The 16576-nt window shown below is 45.6% G+C and overlaps 4 non-coding genes across 4 annotated transcripts; 3 read left to right on the forward strand and 1 right to left on the reverse strand.

Annotated features, from left to right (window-relative positions):
* Positions 1-2966: 2966 nt before the first annotated feature.
* Positions 2967-3049, forward strand: trnal-cag (transfer RNA leucine (anticodon CAG)). The gene has a single exon. It is a non-coding gene; the product is annotated as a tRNA-Leu (tRNA).
* A 5993-nt stretch (positions 3050-9042) lies between these two features.
* On the reverse strand, positions 9043-9116 carry trnan-guu (transfer RNA asparagine (anticodon GUU)). The gene has a single exon. It is a non-coding gene; the product is annotated as a tRNA-Asn (tRNA).
* Positions 9117-12603: 3487 nt separating this feature from the next.
* Positions 12604-12676, forward strand: trnar-acg (transfer RNA arginine (anticodon ACG)). The gene has a single exon. It is a non-coding gene; the product is annotated as a tRNA-Arg (tRNA).
* Positions 12677-14755: 2079 nt separating this feature from the next.
* trnaq-uug (transfer RNA glutamine (anticodon UUG)) lies at positions 14756-14827 on the forward strand. The gene has a single exon. It is a non-coding gene; the product is annotated as a tRNA-Gln (tRNA).
* The last annotated feature ends 1749 nt before the right edge of the window (positions 14828-16576 follow it).

A 16576-nucleotide genomic window follows, 5' to 3' on the forward strand; every position in this document is an offset into this window, starting at 1 on the left:
TGTTAGCATCATTTTGAGTTCATTAGCAATTCTTCCGACATCACTGTAGCATTATTTTGAGGTTTTGAGATTCCTTTGTTTGTAACCGATCTGCTGACCAGCGAGACGCCACCACGCACGGCTGTCAGCTCTGTAAAGGAGGGAGAGGAAGTGGAAAGGACGGAGAAGGGTCGGACCAGGTCTACTTCGAGGTGACCACTCACTATCGTCTTCCACACTGCCCCTCATGGTGGGGAGTGTAGCGCCATCCTGCCACAGTACATTTGTTTAATTCTTTTGCTCTTTCACTTTAATTAAAATGGACTTGACTTGAGAATGTTTTGTTTCAAAATATAGATGAATTCCCAGATTTATAGCTAGCATGAGTATGAAGTTGCACTTGCACCCGGTGGGAAAATGTCCTCTGCATTTGACTCTAACTATGTAGGAGCAGTGGTAGCAGTGTCAGCCTGGGGGCTTGGTCAAGATCAATGACAGGAGTAGCAGACAGGTAATATCCATAGCATGCATGTTGTTTGAGAGGAGTAAGGGTACACTGTTGGTCTCTCACCTGATGCGCTGTCATCAGCACAAATGATCTGTTCCTAGACATCAAAATCTACCATCCCCCCTGATTGTTTTTTACAACTGGAGTATTGGTTGACACTTTAGAAAGCCTTCATTCAGAGCTGTGAAGAACCTTGAACCTGATATCCCAGACATCAAAGTGGGCCACTAACTGGCCAGATGAAGCTATGCTAGGCTGCTGTATCCTGAAGAGCTAAAGTAGCAGCTTCTGAGAGGGATGCTAACCTGGATGTGTTCATCTCCTACTTTAATATCAGCGGCCCAACTTGGAGCTCTGACAGCCTCCAGCTTGTTGTTCCTGTTTCTGCTTCAGTCAACAGGGAACTCCAACCTGCAGTAGAATCTTCAACAACAATGGAATAGAAAAGTGAGGAAGAAAAACTAGAATAAACTTACAAAGCTGAGAAATGTTCATGAAGAAGAAAGGCACACGTTATGATTGAGGCCAGAAACTAAAACTCCACACCAAATGTACTTTGACTTGTAGGATAATGAACTTGAATGTGTTGAAACAGCAGATCAATGAATCCACTACCACACAACAAGATGATGACCCCCTACCACAAGATGGCGTCACAGATCCTGACGCTCTGAGCAGGAAACACCGAGCAAAACATTACAACAAAGCTCCTGTTGTTCCCTCCAGGAAAAACTGTGGCTCTGATGAGAAGAAGGATCCCAGCCTCCTCTGAGGATCCATGGCCGCACCATTGGGTAGAAGGACGATGGGGTCGGCACCAGGAGGAACCCTGGTGTCTCCGATGCAGGGAAGATGGAGCAGTGAAGAGGCCACATTGTGGCGTCCTAAAGAGGACATTTGGTGGAGCCTGAGACAGCAAACATCACGCCCCCTTCATCAGAAGAACCACAGCACCAGAAGAAAGAATCCTGGCAGTGACGACAGGGAGGATCAGGGTGACCTCCTCACCTCCACCTTTGAACCTTCAAATGAACTTTAAAAAGCTTTAGAGTGGAGAAGGTTTTTAAAACAACCTCAAAATGTTTTTTTCCTTTCATTCTCATTTGTGCGATTGTCTGATTTATTAGAAATAAACACTGTCTGCTGGGACTGTGATTGACTGTGATTCTCTTTTTGCATGCAAGTTGAAAGTTCTGCCAATAAAAACCACAAGTATTTGAAGACCAAAGGAAGGACCCCCAAAGTCAGGACCCTGAGATCAAAGTGAGCGCTCTGATCTCAGAGGTCTGGGATATTTCCCATCCCATGGCCCTTCAAATAAGAGCCCTGTGTCTCTGTCTCAAAGTTTTCAACCGTATTTGTTTGTTAAATTAAAACCAGACGACCACTGTGGTCCTTTTTTACACGGTAAGTAAAGCACAGATGCCCTGGTGGACCTGTTGGCACCCTGGACTTTGAATCCAGTGACCTGAGTCCAAGTCTCAGTTCCAGCAGGTTTCCTGCAGCCTTCAGCAGAGCTGCCATGTTTCTCTGTAGAGAACTAAGTGATGCTCTCAGCAGGTTGAGGGCACCACCAACAAGTGAGGTATGAACCTCTGACTTCCTTCTTGTCAAACAGGAAACTCCTAATACGTCATTTGAGTAAAGTACCTCATATTCCTGACATCCAAGTAGTAGTGAAGTGGAGGAAGAAGGGAGGAGATCTCCAACAGGATCCTTCTTTCCTCTGTCCTCCTTGATCTCATGGATCACCACAGTCAAGGGGAGACCCAAGCTCCCGGATGGATCTGGCACTCAGGAACTGCTGAGTTTTCCAGTGGACTTTGTTCCATCCATGGTTCAGGAGCAGGACTCCTCCTGGTTAACCTGGTGTCTTTCCACCCAACTGTGGGTTCTTGGAGAATTTTTCATGTCGTGTCAAGAAATCAGGCTGGTGGGTTTTTCAATGAGAGAAATTCTGGTAACTTAATTAAGTGGCATGTTTGTTGAAGCAGTAATTAACTGATAAATTAAGAAAGGCCTGGCCAGTCTTTGCTCCCAGGTCATACGATGGAGTTAGAAAGTCCTGAATAAATCTGGAGTTCCTTGATTTCCTTGTGGTTCATGATCCTTTTGCCAATGTAGTCTGGAACAAGAGCAAGATGAACCTCCAAATATCAACAGGTTGATTGCAGGTGATGTCAAGTGGTATTTTGAGGAACCTCCTCCTTGTGTTTGGTTCCATGATGGAAGGGTGAGAACTCTGGATCCAGTGATCCCAGTTCAAGTCTTGGTGGGACCTTCCTGTCTGGAAGGTGTCCCATGTAACAAACTGATCAAGAGATGCAATGTGGTTCTAATGTTCTGGTTCATTTCTTGTCCTTTAGAAAAATGAAAATCATTTCTTCCTGCCATGAACTCAGACTGTGTGTTTAATGTTAACAATTTAAAAAATTCTACTTTGTCAGTGAATTAATTCAGTCTGCAACTGTCAGTTTCTGTCAGGATGGCCGAGCGGTCTAAGGCGCTGCGTTCAGGTCGCAGTCTCTCCTGGAGGCGTGGGTTCAAATCCCACTTCTGACAAAGGACATTTTCTCCACATTCCTATGCATCCACAGTGGTAAATTCCAAACCCAGTTGAAGCTGCTCTCCACTGATGGGAGTGAGTGGTTGAACTGGCAGCAGAGGAGGCAAAGGAGCTTCCCTGTGATGTCCCAACATCGCCTGGTTTCCTCCAACATGGAGCAGCCACCAAACTCTAACTTCAATGTTGGATCAAAGTCTACTGAAGGAATGTGTTTTCTTTCAATTCACGTTTTGTCCATTAACTTCATAATCAGAGACTCCATCTCATCACATGACTAAAGTCTGGGTTCTGTATTGGTGGTAAACATCCTTCCGTGCCCCTCACTAATTTGCACACAGAAAAGCATATTTTACTGGTTTCAGATCTCTTAGCTTGTTCTCTCTCTTAAACCAGCTGAGGCAGCTTTCATTGTGTGATTGATTTAAAATATAAATATGGAACAGAACCATTGGAATCAGATGTCAGGACATTTGAAGGAATGTCAATCTCCTGTTGAAATGTTGCAGTGTGCAGCTGAGGCTCTCTGGCAGTGGCACCAGGAGCCCCAATGGCAGAACCTGGACCCTCCTGGAGGAGAACCACAGGTGAGGGCCTTCTTGGCTCCAGATTGATGGAAATCAAGTGTCTGAGGCTGTTAGCAGCCATGAAGTTGATCTGGTTGGCACTGGTATTTGTTCTTGCTGCAGCTCAGGAGTGATTCAGGAGAAGAGTTTCAGAACAGCCAAGGTTGGGGACTGGAATTCTAAAATTTCCCCTGGAACCAGACAACCTTGGGAGGTAAAAGCTCCAATCATAGCCACTCAGATGCAGCAGCAGAAAGAAGCTGTCATCTACCCTGACAGTCAGAGCATCAAGTCAAGGAAACATCACCATCTTGTAGTTCCAAACCTCCGCCTGTCAGATTCAGCTACTTCTTATTGTGGGACTTTAAACTTGAACACAATGGAATTTGGACAAGGAGTTTTCCTTCCAGTCCAAACATCATCGTCCAGCCTCCAACCAGAGGTCCATCAGTTATCCTGGAGCCACAGGTGGAGTCTGGATTCTTTTCTAGAATGAGACGGCAATGACAGTCCTGCCAAGTGACATCACTGACATGACTGGATGACTTCAGTCACATGACTGGATGACAGTGTAGATACCAATGTAGAGGTTGGGGAAATAGTCTCTGAGAATCCAGCTTGAAGCCACAGCCTCCTTGTTTTCCAAAAACCCAAACAGCGACCATCAGTCTCCCTCCAATCCTGTACTTGGGTAAACAACAGAAACAGAGTAAAAGTCTCTGGCAACATATTTGTTTCCTGTAGGGTTTCTTCATGTATGTGTGGTGTACCTGCTTTCCCAGAGGACTGCCATCTTTGTTCTGTGGGCTGACATGTTTTAGTGTCAGCACAGGTCATAGCGCTGAGACTGAACTCTCATTCTCCTCCAACTATTATTTCCACCTCACACTCCTGCAGATATTCAAGTGAACAGGGAACACAAATTTATGCTCAACTTCTCCTGTGTATTCATCCACAGTCACTAAACAACAACCAAACCAAACAAAAGAGGTTTGCTAGCATGGCGATCAGCTGTAGTTCACCATCTTATCCAGGTCACATGACTCAGGAGTAGCATGGCCGTCTGGCAACCAAAGGGTGGCTGGTTTGATCCTCACTTTCTCCAGTGACCATGTCAAAGTGTCCTTGAGTAAGATACTGAACCCCTAAATACTTCTGATGAGTAGGTTGGCTCCTTGCATGGCAGCCTTCAGCATCAGTGTGTGAGTGTGTGAATGAGAGGACATTGTTCAGCTCCTTGAGTGCTGCTGAGGTAGAAAGGCTCTGTACAAACTGAGTCCTTTTACCATTTCTTTCCTGCTTCTAGCAGCGCTGTCGTCACTTCCTGTGACCGTGGAGGAAAGGGGTCCCCCTTCAGAATACGTTTGATATCATTGTTACTTCCTCTTCAACATGCCTTTAGCAGACCAACTCAGAGAGCAGCACAGTGAGGTAGTGTGGCCGAGCGGTCTAAGGTGCTGGATTAAGGTTCCAGTCTCTGAGGAGGCATGGGTTCAAATCCCACCACTGTCATCATGTCCCAGGTCACTGGAGACGTGTGGCAGGTCTCTAACTACCTCTCCTCTCTCTTCCACTGAGGTCTTCAAACCTGTGACCAAAAGAAGAACCCTCCTCTGAGTCCACAGACCTGAGCATCGCTGCTCTGACTACCAGGTTACCTCCTGGTGATCAGGGTGAAGTCATGGTGAGGTAGTCAGTTGTTCCTTTGTTTTTTGACAGAGGCTTCATTGTGAATTAAATAATTTTAATTCTTTACTTGTAGTTTCATGCTGTTTCGATTGAAAAAGACCAGTTCCTGGAGAAGATCTTCTAGGGGTCCAGGTTAAAGCGGCGCCCCAGCTGGCACCAGGTGCCGACCCAGGTCCTGCATGGGAGATACTGTCAGTTCTGTTCTGCCCTGCTCACAACCACTGGCTGGTGTTGAGGCCTGCAGCAACCAGGGCCCCAGTCACCAAGAGTATAAAGGCTGGTCATTGTGGCAGTGGGAGGAGTCAAAATGAAGACAGACCAATGTGAGCAGGACGTTCCTGGAGAAGTCAGAAGAACTTGACCATGTTTCCTACAGTACCCAGGAGGCCTGGTAGTTGTTGAAGGAAGCTCCAAAAGCAAAGAGCAGACAGCAGGACATCAAAAGAAAAGATCCAGACACTAAAACTACAAGTAGAAACTAGAAGAAGTACTAAAAGCTTTGGAAAGATACTACAAGGTTGGATATACATTATTATATACACTACTATTCTCACTGACTCCTAAAGAGGGACAGGAAACATTAGAATGTGGATCAGATCAGCTGATTTCAGTGTTGAGTCCATCCCTCCATCCACTTTCTGTTCTTATCCTTTAAGGGTCATGGGGGGGGGGGGGCGATCCCAGGTGACATTGTTCAAGAGGCAGGGTTCACCCTGGACAGGTCAGAATTCCTGATGATGTCATCAGGGCTTTGACAGTAGCTAGAATTCTGTCTTTGATGTCAGGAGGACATGAAAGAAACCCAATTGAGGAAAGTAGAGGAGAACATTCAGCTTCATTAGAGACACTTGAACTGTTGAACAGTAGAATTTGTTTGAAACAGTTTACAACACTGAGTGACAGGATTGAAGAGGGAAGAGTTTTCTACTTTAAACTTAATTCTAACTTTAAACTGTGGATGAACATTTTTAGTAGTTCATATTCTAACATACAGAGGAAGTCATGTCATTCCCTTTTTAAAAAAATAAAAACCATGTGAAGCTCCTCCCCCCAGCTCCAGATGGACAGACAGACATGAGAGTGGCCAGGAAGCAAAGAAGTGTTGTGCTCCTCTCCAGTGCTCTGGTGTTGTTGTGTTCTTCTCAGCTCCATCATGAAGACCTGCTGGCACTGGGCGCTGGTGGAAGTTTGCAGCTCTCACTGGAAAGTCCTGAGGCTCCTCCCACTCTGAAGCAGGCAGTTGCTCCCAGCCAGCCCACACTTTCACTCTCTGGTGTAGGAGTGAAGAACAAAATCAGAATCAAGAACCATCTCTCTTTCATTGGGGCTCCTTTCTCCTTGTTCTGATCCAGAAACTCAACAGCTTCTATCATTGATTTGACAGGAAATGTTGATGACACACTGGGATTTTTGTTCTCCTGCTGTCACTGTCAAGTGCAGCTTAACATGAGAGGTAGCAGGATCATTCATGTGTTCATGTTTCCAGCTGACAAGGAGGAAACCTGGGAGGACTTCAGTGACTTTGATCACTGGTTCTCACTTCATCTTCTCAGTATAAAGTTCAAAGCGAGCCGGCCAGGAGTTGAACCTAGAATCTTCTGATCCGTAGTCAGACGCGTTATCCAATGTACCACCAGCCCTGTGAAGAAGCGGCTGTGTTCATGTGTGCTTGCTTTTACAGAAAATCCCAACAAGGTGGTGGCATTTTCAGGGGACACAATGGTGCAGTGGTCAGCACTGTGGCCTCCCAGCAAGAAGGTTCAGCTCTCCTCCTATTTGGTTGCTAGGAACCTGAATCAGTCCTCAGTGGAGCGGTGCTGCTGAGGCTGAGTGAGGCTGAGTGAGGGACTGAGCAGGAGCCAGCAGGTCCAAGCAGGTTCAGGCAAACTCCCCTCAGTCCACCAACATCAAAGCAGAGGAATTGAGTTCATCTAACAAAATGATTCATATCATCTCCTCTTGGAATGTTCTGGAACTACAAGTACACTTAAAATGGCCGACTTATGACAACAGAAGGAACTTTGAAGTAGATTTGATTTATTTAAGTCAGTGACAGTCATTTTTTCAAGAATTTAGTTCAGGTAACTTGATTGTTTTACTAAGATGAGCTTTAATGTTATACCATTGAAAAAAGACCTTCATGTATTTATGATGACATCACCAATAGGAGCCTTCAGTCTGTCAGGGGGTAGAGTTCAGTCACCACCAATGACATCAGAGTCAGAGTTCAGAGATCAAACACAGACATTAAAGTCTCACATTAAAGCCTCTCTTATTAAAAAAATTAAAGTGTTATATCTTTGAAAATATACTGCAATACATGAAATATTATATTTCCATGAATGGTAACCTCGTTCTTATATTCTTTAATATACTGCAATAGTAATGGACCCTCTATGACACTGTAGTGATGAATCTATCAAGGAGTACAAATGATTATAATCAGAGAATTTTGAAGTAAATTTTGAGATCAGTTTGATCCTCTCTCTCTCTCTCCCTCTCTCTCTCTCCCTCTATCTCTCTCCCTCCCTCCCACCCTCTCTCTCTCTCCCTCCCTCTATCTCTCTCTCTCCCTCTCTCTCTCCCTCCCTCTCCCTCTCTCTGTCTCTCTCTCCCTCCCTCTATCTCTCTGTCTCTCTCTCTCCCCCTCTCTCTCTCTCTCTCTCTCTCTCAGGAGCTTTTAAATGAATATTTTAATAAAACAGAACAGGAGACTGAAGAGTGATCACTCAAACCCACAAGCTGAATGGGACATCTCTTAAAAATATTGAACCACTGAGTAAAACCATGGAAGCGCTCCTGTCTAGTCGGTGCTAACAAGTTAGCTGTTGCGTGAGTCCAGCTGTGCTGTCTAGGAATCCTGGTCAAAAGCCTCCACACATCAAACAGCTGGTGTGTTGGTGGATCTGTGGATCCTGCTGGAAGAAGCAGGGTGGAGCTCTGAATGGTTCCTGTCTCAAAGAGCTCCTCTGTGCAGCTCCCATCAGCTCCTAAAAACAGGAAACCAGCAGATTCACTGTTGAACGGTGGCATTAAAATGTCTCAAAAGCTGTCCTGTCCACCATTTGTTGGTGCAAAGACATTTAAAAACACCAGTTGAACATTTTCCAAAGTTGCTCTCACCTTCTTTCAAACACCTGGAATGATTTCCTCCAAACCAAAAGAAACTGGTAAAAAAAACAACAAAAACTCCTGGAGAATCAAACTCCACCCTCTGCTCCAACTGGACTTGGGACTTCAAATGACCCCCATTAAAAGCCTGCCTGCATCCCCATTCACTGACTGTTGTGCTGTGGGTCTCCTGGACAAACATGGCAGGATCCTCTTGATCTCCAGGAGAATAAAAGAGGGAACCCTAGAAAACAAGTCAGCGTGAAAGAGGAGCAGATTTTAAAACTCCTCATCATTTCCACCTCCAGGAGTGAAGCCTCCCGGGACCCAAGAGGCTCCAGCTGGCAGAGCTCTCACTGGTTTCTCCACCACCTCGCTAACCTGAGGTGGAGCATCTGAGAACCAAACAGTGACCCCCTTCACTCCAGAGCTGACTCCACAAACTCTGAGCCCCCACTTTACCCACAGCCAGCAGGCCTCCTCAACACTGCATGACACACGACGACTAAATTTAAGACTTCTCATCCAGAGATCAGTCACAGGTGTCTGCTGTGGAGGGTCAGTCTGTCCGTCCACATTCAGATCATTAACACAGCGACTCCTAAGCACCAGTAGAGCCTGTTCATCGTCCCTGGGTGGGCTCGAACCACCAGCCTCTCGGTTAACAGCCGAGCGCGCTGACCGATTGCGCCACAGAGACTCTGAGTCTCCTGCTTTTCATGAAGAGTTTTCAGGCTAAATTCAGTGTGTGAGGTCCACACTGCACATTTGAGGGACCATGAAGGACAGAGGAGAGTCTGACTGTTATAATGAAAGCCTTCAGCACTAGAACTGAAACAGCCCCACCATCTTAACCCCCCCAGACCAAACAGGCTTCATCAGAAACAGACCCCCTCCTAGAACATCCAGAGATCATCAGTCTGATTAATAGAACATGACAAACAATCAAGAACTTGTTATTGTTTGATCAGAAGCTGAAACAATGTTTCTATGTTTGTCTGTTCTGGTCTGAATGAAAGAGGAGGTTTTCTTGGTCATGTGACGTGGATGAGAGTTCAACTAGAACTTCCTGATTCAACAGGATTTGAGTTTGTTGGGATTTTGTCAAAGACACCAACCAAACCTCTGAGTGGTGCAGATGTCTCCTGCCTCCTCAGAGCAGACTGGAGCTCAGCCTCACTCACCTGTGGGAGCCCCAGCAGAGCCACCGTGTGATGGAGTTTCAGTTTAGGATCCAAGGTCCTGGATTGAGTTGGTGTTTTGTGTGTTTTTAGGCCTCCTGGCACCGATGAATGAATGAACCATTGTTCCAGAGGGAGCTGGTGTCAGGTCAGTCCCTGTTTCTACAAGACCTCCTGCTGCAGAGCCAAACTGGGAAACATTTGTAACTCAAAATCCTGTTCTTGTCACAATCCTGCTCTCCTAAATCAAGCACTGTTCAGTCAATGGTAGAGCAGAGAGGTGCAGAGGAAGAGAGCTGGGACCAGAACCAGAGGTTGATGGATCAAAACCATCCTCTGCTAGAAGAAGAAAAATAAAATGAACCTGCATCTTTAGAAATGTGTGTCTGTTAAAAAGAGGTTCGTAAGGATTTTTTCTTCCTCCAGAATCACCAACCATTGTGAGAGTTAACAACAGTCCACTTTCTGACTGAAGCAAAAGTAGACTTCAAAAGGTTTTTCTGATTCAACATAGCAGCTAAATTTCCATTTCTCCACTGATTATCTGTTAAGGTTCATGGGGGGGTGGAGCCTATCACAGCTGACATTGGTCGAGGGGCGTGGTTCACCCTGGACAGGGCACCAGTCCATCACAGGACCAACACATAGAGACAGACAACCATTCACACTCACAGTCACACCTACAGTCAATTTAGAGTATCAATCAGCCTCGTCCCCTCTTGATGTCTTTGGACTGTGGGAGGAAGCTGGAGTACCAGAGAGAACCCACACAGGAACAGGGAGAACATGGAGACTCACACAGAAAGATCCTGTGCTCCAGCTGGGACTAGAACCTGGAACCTTCTTGCTGTGAGGAGACAGTGCTGACCACTGCACCACCGTGCTGGATTTTCTGTAACATCAAGTACATCTGAACTGGCACTTGACAGTGACAGCAGGAGAACAAAAATCCCAGTGTGTCATCAACATTTCCTGTCAAATCAATGATAGAAGCTGTTGAATTTCTGGATCAGAACAAGGAGAAAGGAGCCCCAATGAAAGAGAGATGGTTCTTGATTCTGATTTTGTTCTTCACTCCTACACCAGAGAGTGAAAGTGTGGGCTGGCTGGGAGCAACTGCCTGCTTCAGAGTGGGAGGAGCCTCAGGACTTTCCAGTGAGAGCTGCAAACTTCCACCAGCGCCCAGTGCCAGCAGGTCTTCATGATGGAGCTGAGAAGAACACAACAACACCAGAGCACTGGAGAATTACTGTGTTCTCTTTTGGTGTCCCAGTGTTAATTTGAGGATCTAAACCTGATATTTAGAAAATCAGACAGCACAAAAAAAGAAAATGCCACCACATCATTGAAATTTTCTGTTATACAAATGAACGTGTTGACTCTTTTTGTATAAGCCCTGCCACTGAGGTCACCAACATGAGCTGGAGTTGGGAATCTTGAACTGAACCTGGTATCACAGCGACCCCTGCTGCTGCAAAATGGAAATGCAACACTGAACCAAGTACAGGATTGGAGGGAGACTGATGGTCGCTGTTTGGGTTTTTGAAGAACAAGGAGGGTGTGGCTTCAAGCTGGATTCTCAGAGACGATTTCCTCTGCTACTCTTACGTCCACTTCTGTCAACGTGCAGACATCTTTCTCGTTTCTGCGTACTTCAGGTGACAGCAGAGCTGCTGAGATGGCTGGTTGCTGCTCGAGGAAACGGTCCAGCATCTCCAGTGAGCTATTCCAACGTGTCACCACGTCAATCACCATCTTGTGCTCAGGAAGCTCCAGCACCCTTTGCTTCTCTCTGAGGATGCGGCTCGCCGTAGAGCTACGATGAAAAAATGCAGCGATGCGTCTGACTCTGCCGAGCAAGCGTGCAGCTGTAGGGACTTAAATTAAGAAGGTGTGCAAAGCAACCAATGTGCAACAAGCCCGTCATCTCCGCAGCGCGGACAATATTTGCTGCTGAGTTTTCTCGCTGTGTGGCTGGTTTCCACGTCTCTGGTTTGAAGAACATGGCATGCGAGGATCCAGTCGCTAATGTAGTGAGCTGTAATGGTCAGATATGAATGATGATGTCATCAGGGCTTTGACAGTAGCTAGAATTCTGTCTTTGATCTCAGGAGGACATGAAAGAAACACAATTGAGGAAAGTAGAAGAGAGCATGGCAGCATGGTGGTGCAGTGGTGAGCACTGTGGCCTCACAGCAAGAAGGTTCTGGGTTTGAGTCCAGGCTCGGGTGCAGAATCTTTCTGTGTAGAGCCTGCATGTTCTCCCCATGAATGCGTGGGTTCTCTCCGGGTACTCCGGTTCCTTCCCACCGTCCAAAGACGTGTAATTTGGGACGAGGCTGATTGGACACTCTAAATTGACCGTAGGTATGAATGGTTGTTTGTCTCTGTATGTTGGCCCTGTGATGGACTGGTGACCTGTCCAGGGTGAACCCTACCTCTGGCCCGTAGATGCTCGGATAGGCTCCAGACCCCTCGACCATCAATGTGGGTCTTTTGTTAATTGCATGCCACATGAAATTATTGTTGGTCAGTTTTCTAGCGACTGTCTCACAGTGGCAAGACAAGAACAAAAAATGAACAAAAATGACTGTCACTGACTTAAATAAATCAAATCTACTTCAAAGTTCCTTCTGTTGTCATAAGTCGGCCATTTTAAGTGTACTTGTAGTTCCAGAACATTCCAAGAGGAGATGATATGAATCATTTTGTTAGATGAACTCAATTCCTCTGCTTTGATGTTGGTGGACTGAGGGGAGTTTGCCTGAACCTGCTTGGACCTGCTGGCTCCTGCTCAGTCCCTCACTCAGCCTCACTCAGCCTCAGCAGCACCGCTCCACTGAGGACTGATTCAGGTTCCTAGCAACCAAATAGGAGGAGAGCTGAACCTTCTTGCTGGGAGGCCACAGTGCTGACCACTGCACCATTGTGTCCCCTGAAAATGCCACCACCTTGTTGGGATTTTCTGTAACAGCAAGCACACATGAACACAGCCGCTTCTTCACAGGGCTGGTGGCGCAATGGATAACGCGTCTGACTACGGATCAGAAGATTCTAGGTTCAACTCCTGGCCGGCTCGCTTTGAACTTTATACTGAGAAGATGAAGTGAGAACCAGTGATCAAAGTCACTGAAGTCCTCCCAGGTTTCCTCCTTGTCAGCTGGAAACATGAACACATGAATGATCCTGCTACCTCTCATGTTAAGCTGCACTTGACAGTGACAGCAGGAGAACAAAAATCCCAGTGTGTCATCAACATTTCCTGTCAAATCAATGATAGAAGCTGTTGAATTTCTGGATCAGAACAAGGAGAAAGGAGCCCCAATGAAAGAGAGATGGTTCTTGATTCTGATTTTGTTCTTCACTCCTACACCAGAGAGTGAAAGTGTGGGCTGGCTGGGAGCAACTGCCTGCTTCAGAGTGGGAGGAGCCTCAGGACTTTCCAGTGAGAGCTGCAAACTTCCACCAGCTCCCAGTGCCAGCAGGTCTTCATGATGGAGCTGAGAAGAACACAACAACACCAGAGCACTGGAGAGGAGCACAACACTTCTTTGCTTCCGTGCCTCTCTCATGTCTGTCTGTCCATCTGGAGCTGGGGGGAAGAGCTTCACATGTTTTTTCTTTTTTTAAAAAGGGAATGACATGACTTCCTCTGTATGTTAGAATATGAACTACTAAAAATGTTCATCCACAGTTTAAAGTTAGAATTAAACTGAAAATACAAAACTCTTCCCTCTTCAATCCTGTCACTCAGTGTTGTAAACTGTTTCAAACAAATTCTACTGTTCAACAGTTCAAGTGTTTCCAATGAAGCTGAATGTTCTCCTCTTCTTTCCTCAGTTGTGTTTCTTTCATGTCCTCCTGACATCAAAGACAGAATTCTAGGTACAAATAAAGACACCATCAAAGCCCTGATGACATCATCATCAATTCTGACTTTGATCTGTGTCTGTCCAGCTTGTCCTGAGTGGATCCAAAAGTTTCCCATGGGTGACTCTGTCATGGTCTCTCTCCTGCTGCCTGCAACTCTCAGAGTGCTACTACTGGTTTCTCTCCATCGTCCCTGTTGCTAGGCAGAGCACTGGTGAGGACTGAGGCCAGTGATGTCATCACCTCCAGCTGAGACCTGCCAGGTGGTCCTCCTTCATTCAACTCTGCTGCCTCTGCCACTGCCCTGACTGGTGAGGCTGACAGCAGGTTCTCTCTCATCTAAACTCTCTGTTTACAATAGAGGCTGAAATCCTTGTGATTGGTGGTTCAATCATCAGGTCTGTTGAACTCCCAGGTGCCATCACCTGCTGTCTTCCTGGTGCCAAAGTTGTGGACATTATTGAACGTCTCCAGGACTCATCGATCTCCCCCCCCTCAGCTCACATCCTGATTATACAGGTGTGTGTGAATGACATCACGAAGAGGCAGCCAATCATACTTCATGACCAGCTTGAGTCTCTTGCTAGTTCAAATCAGAGTCTGGGTAAATTCTGTGTTTTTTCTGGCTCCATCTCTGCTCCTTCCAGAAGCAGGGAGCATTTCAGCCTCTTTCCAGTCTGCATGAATGCTGAAAGGCTTCTGTACTGTTTGGCTTTGCTGTTCCCTGCAGCTTGGACATCAGATTAGAACGAACCACACTCACTAACTCACCTGTTCTTAACCACTGAGAGCTGATTGGGTTAAACATGGAAAAATACTGACTCACTATGAGGATGTTCTCCTGCCCTGTGTGGGTGGAGCCAAGAGAGTAAAAAGACTGAGACCCAGAAATCAGGGCTTCTTCTCCTCCAGCTTAAGGTGGTTAGACTGAAGTCTCAGCTCTGACTCTGGATCTGTTCTCTGTGTGCCAACATAAATGTGATTGGACCAGAGAAGTTGATGAGGATTTTGTTAACCTGAACCATGATAGAAAATTGTTTTAGTTTATTTGACAGCTGATTGAAGACGTGGGTCAAAACTGACCGTTACCATAGAGATGGGAACATGAAGCTGACACAAGAGGAAGGTTCCAGCTCTGAAAAAGGAGTCTGCAACCATTAACAGGAATGAGCGGAAGACAATGGATGAATGGATGGATGTTTGTGAAAATTAAAACCAGACAACCACTGTAGTCCCTCCTACATGATAAGCGCCATAATTTTTCTCACTCATGTCTTTTTCTTAGACTGGTTCCATGGTGTAATGGTTAGCACTCTGGACTTTGAATCCAGTGATCCGAGTTCAAATCTCGGTGGAACCTCCAGCAGGTCTCTGACGGACTTTGAAAGAGGAATTGGATTTTTCTATGGCCAACTCCTGCTACTTGGCTGTGGCTGGTTGGGAGGAGGCTCAGGCCCTAACAACGCTGCCACCACCTTCAATTAAGACCTCAGTTTTGTCCTGGTTGAGCTGGAGAAAGTTCTCTGTCACCATGACAGGTAAATGGACATCAACTGGTCCTGAGTCATCAGGAGACACGGCGATGTGAAAAGGAAAGAATCGCTGCAAGCTTGACAAATAACTGGCACAAACCAGGTTCAAGCCTGGACTTTGGACACTGGTATCTCCCATCAACTCCTAATCTAGCATCTCTGCTGAGGGTCCAACTATTTTACAGAACATTTGAGCATCACAACACTTAGCAGGACCTTCAAGTTGGATTCTCAGAGACTATTTCCCCAACCACTACATTGGCATCTACACTGCCCAGATAGCAGGAGTCTTTGGGCCAGATCCGTTTGAAAGCTTCCTGATCCGGCTGTGGTGCACACATGACGGTTGTGGCCCACACATGAAATTCAGGTTTTAACCCGAAAGCGCCAAAATCCAAGGTGAAATGAAAATGTGTGGAACTAACTGGATTCGGTCCGAACATCCGAAGGTGCCAAATACTAAAGTAAAATCAGAACTGGACCAATCCTGGGTCTGGTGTGGTGCTGATCTGCAATCGGGATGCGGGCCGTTTTTGGGCCATCGTGCGTCGAGACACTGTTTGTGTTCAAAGTTAAAGTCCCACAATAAGAAGTAGCTGAATCTGACAGGTGAAGGTTTGGAACTACAAGATGGTGATGTTTCCTTGACTTGATGCTCTGACTGTCAGGGTGGATGACAGCTTCTTCTGCTGCTGCATCTGAGTGGCTAAGATTTGTGTCCAACCAGATCAACGTAAAGAGCTTCAACAGACAAACTGTCCAGTTTAACAACAAATACCAGTCAGTAGGGCTGAGTATCGATTCAGATTTTCCTAATCGATTTGATTCGATTTTCCGAGGTCCGATTCAATTCAATTCACGATTCAATTCGATATCCATTTATTTATTTATTTAAACCTGACCAAGTGACTGACAACACAAAAAAATGAATGAATATAAATCAAATTAAAATAAATTACAAGATAGACAATGTAAATTATGTATATGTATATATACAATGTATATTATTCAAGTATCTCCAAAGATGACACACATAAACAGGACACTCACTTAGCTACAACTGTCTCACAGCTTCTGTGCAATAACACTACAATGGTTGTGACAACTGCATCAGAACAGAATTAACAGCCATCTGTTGACTCAAATAAATATAGGCAAATTAAAATAGCGCCAATATCTCCATTTTTTGGAACATGGTCTGTATATTTGAAACATACAATGTAAACTGAAAAACACCATCAGACAAGTGGTGACATTCCATCTTGTTTTCCAGGCATTCTGAACTTCCTGTTTGGGTTTGGTTTGTTTTTCATTCATGCAAAAAAGAAAAGTATTTACAAGTCTAAACAGCTCTGAATTACTCCTTAAAGGGTTTTCTTGACACACGAATGAAAAAGATCTTGTAAACTTCTGAACAATAATCACAAACCTAAGTCCATAAAACTTCAAGACCTGTCATCCCTTTTCTTACTTGTTGGAGAGAGTAAGATTTTTCTGCATGAAAAGGAGTTGATCAACATGTTGAGGAGTAAGGCAGCTCCTTTTTGCCGTCACAACATCCCCAGTGGTGGAAAAAA

The sequence above is a fragment of the Aulostomus chinensis genome, chromosome 1 (assembly GCF_037954235.1).
Source record: "Aulostomus chinensis isolate RoL2024-O1b breed Wild chromosome 1, RoL_Achi_v1.0, whole genome shotgun sequence".
Lineage (NCBI taxonomy): Eukaryota > Metazoa > Chordata > Actinopteri > Syngnathiformes > Aulostomidae > Aulostomus > Aulostomus chinensis.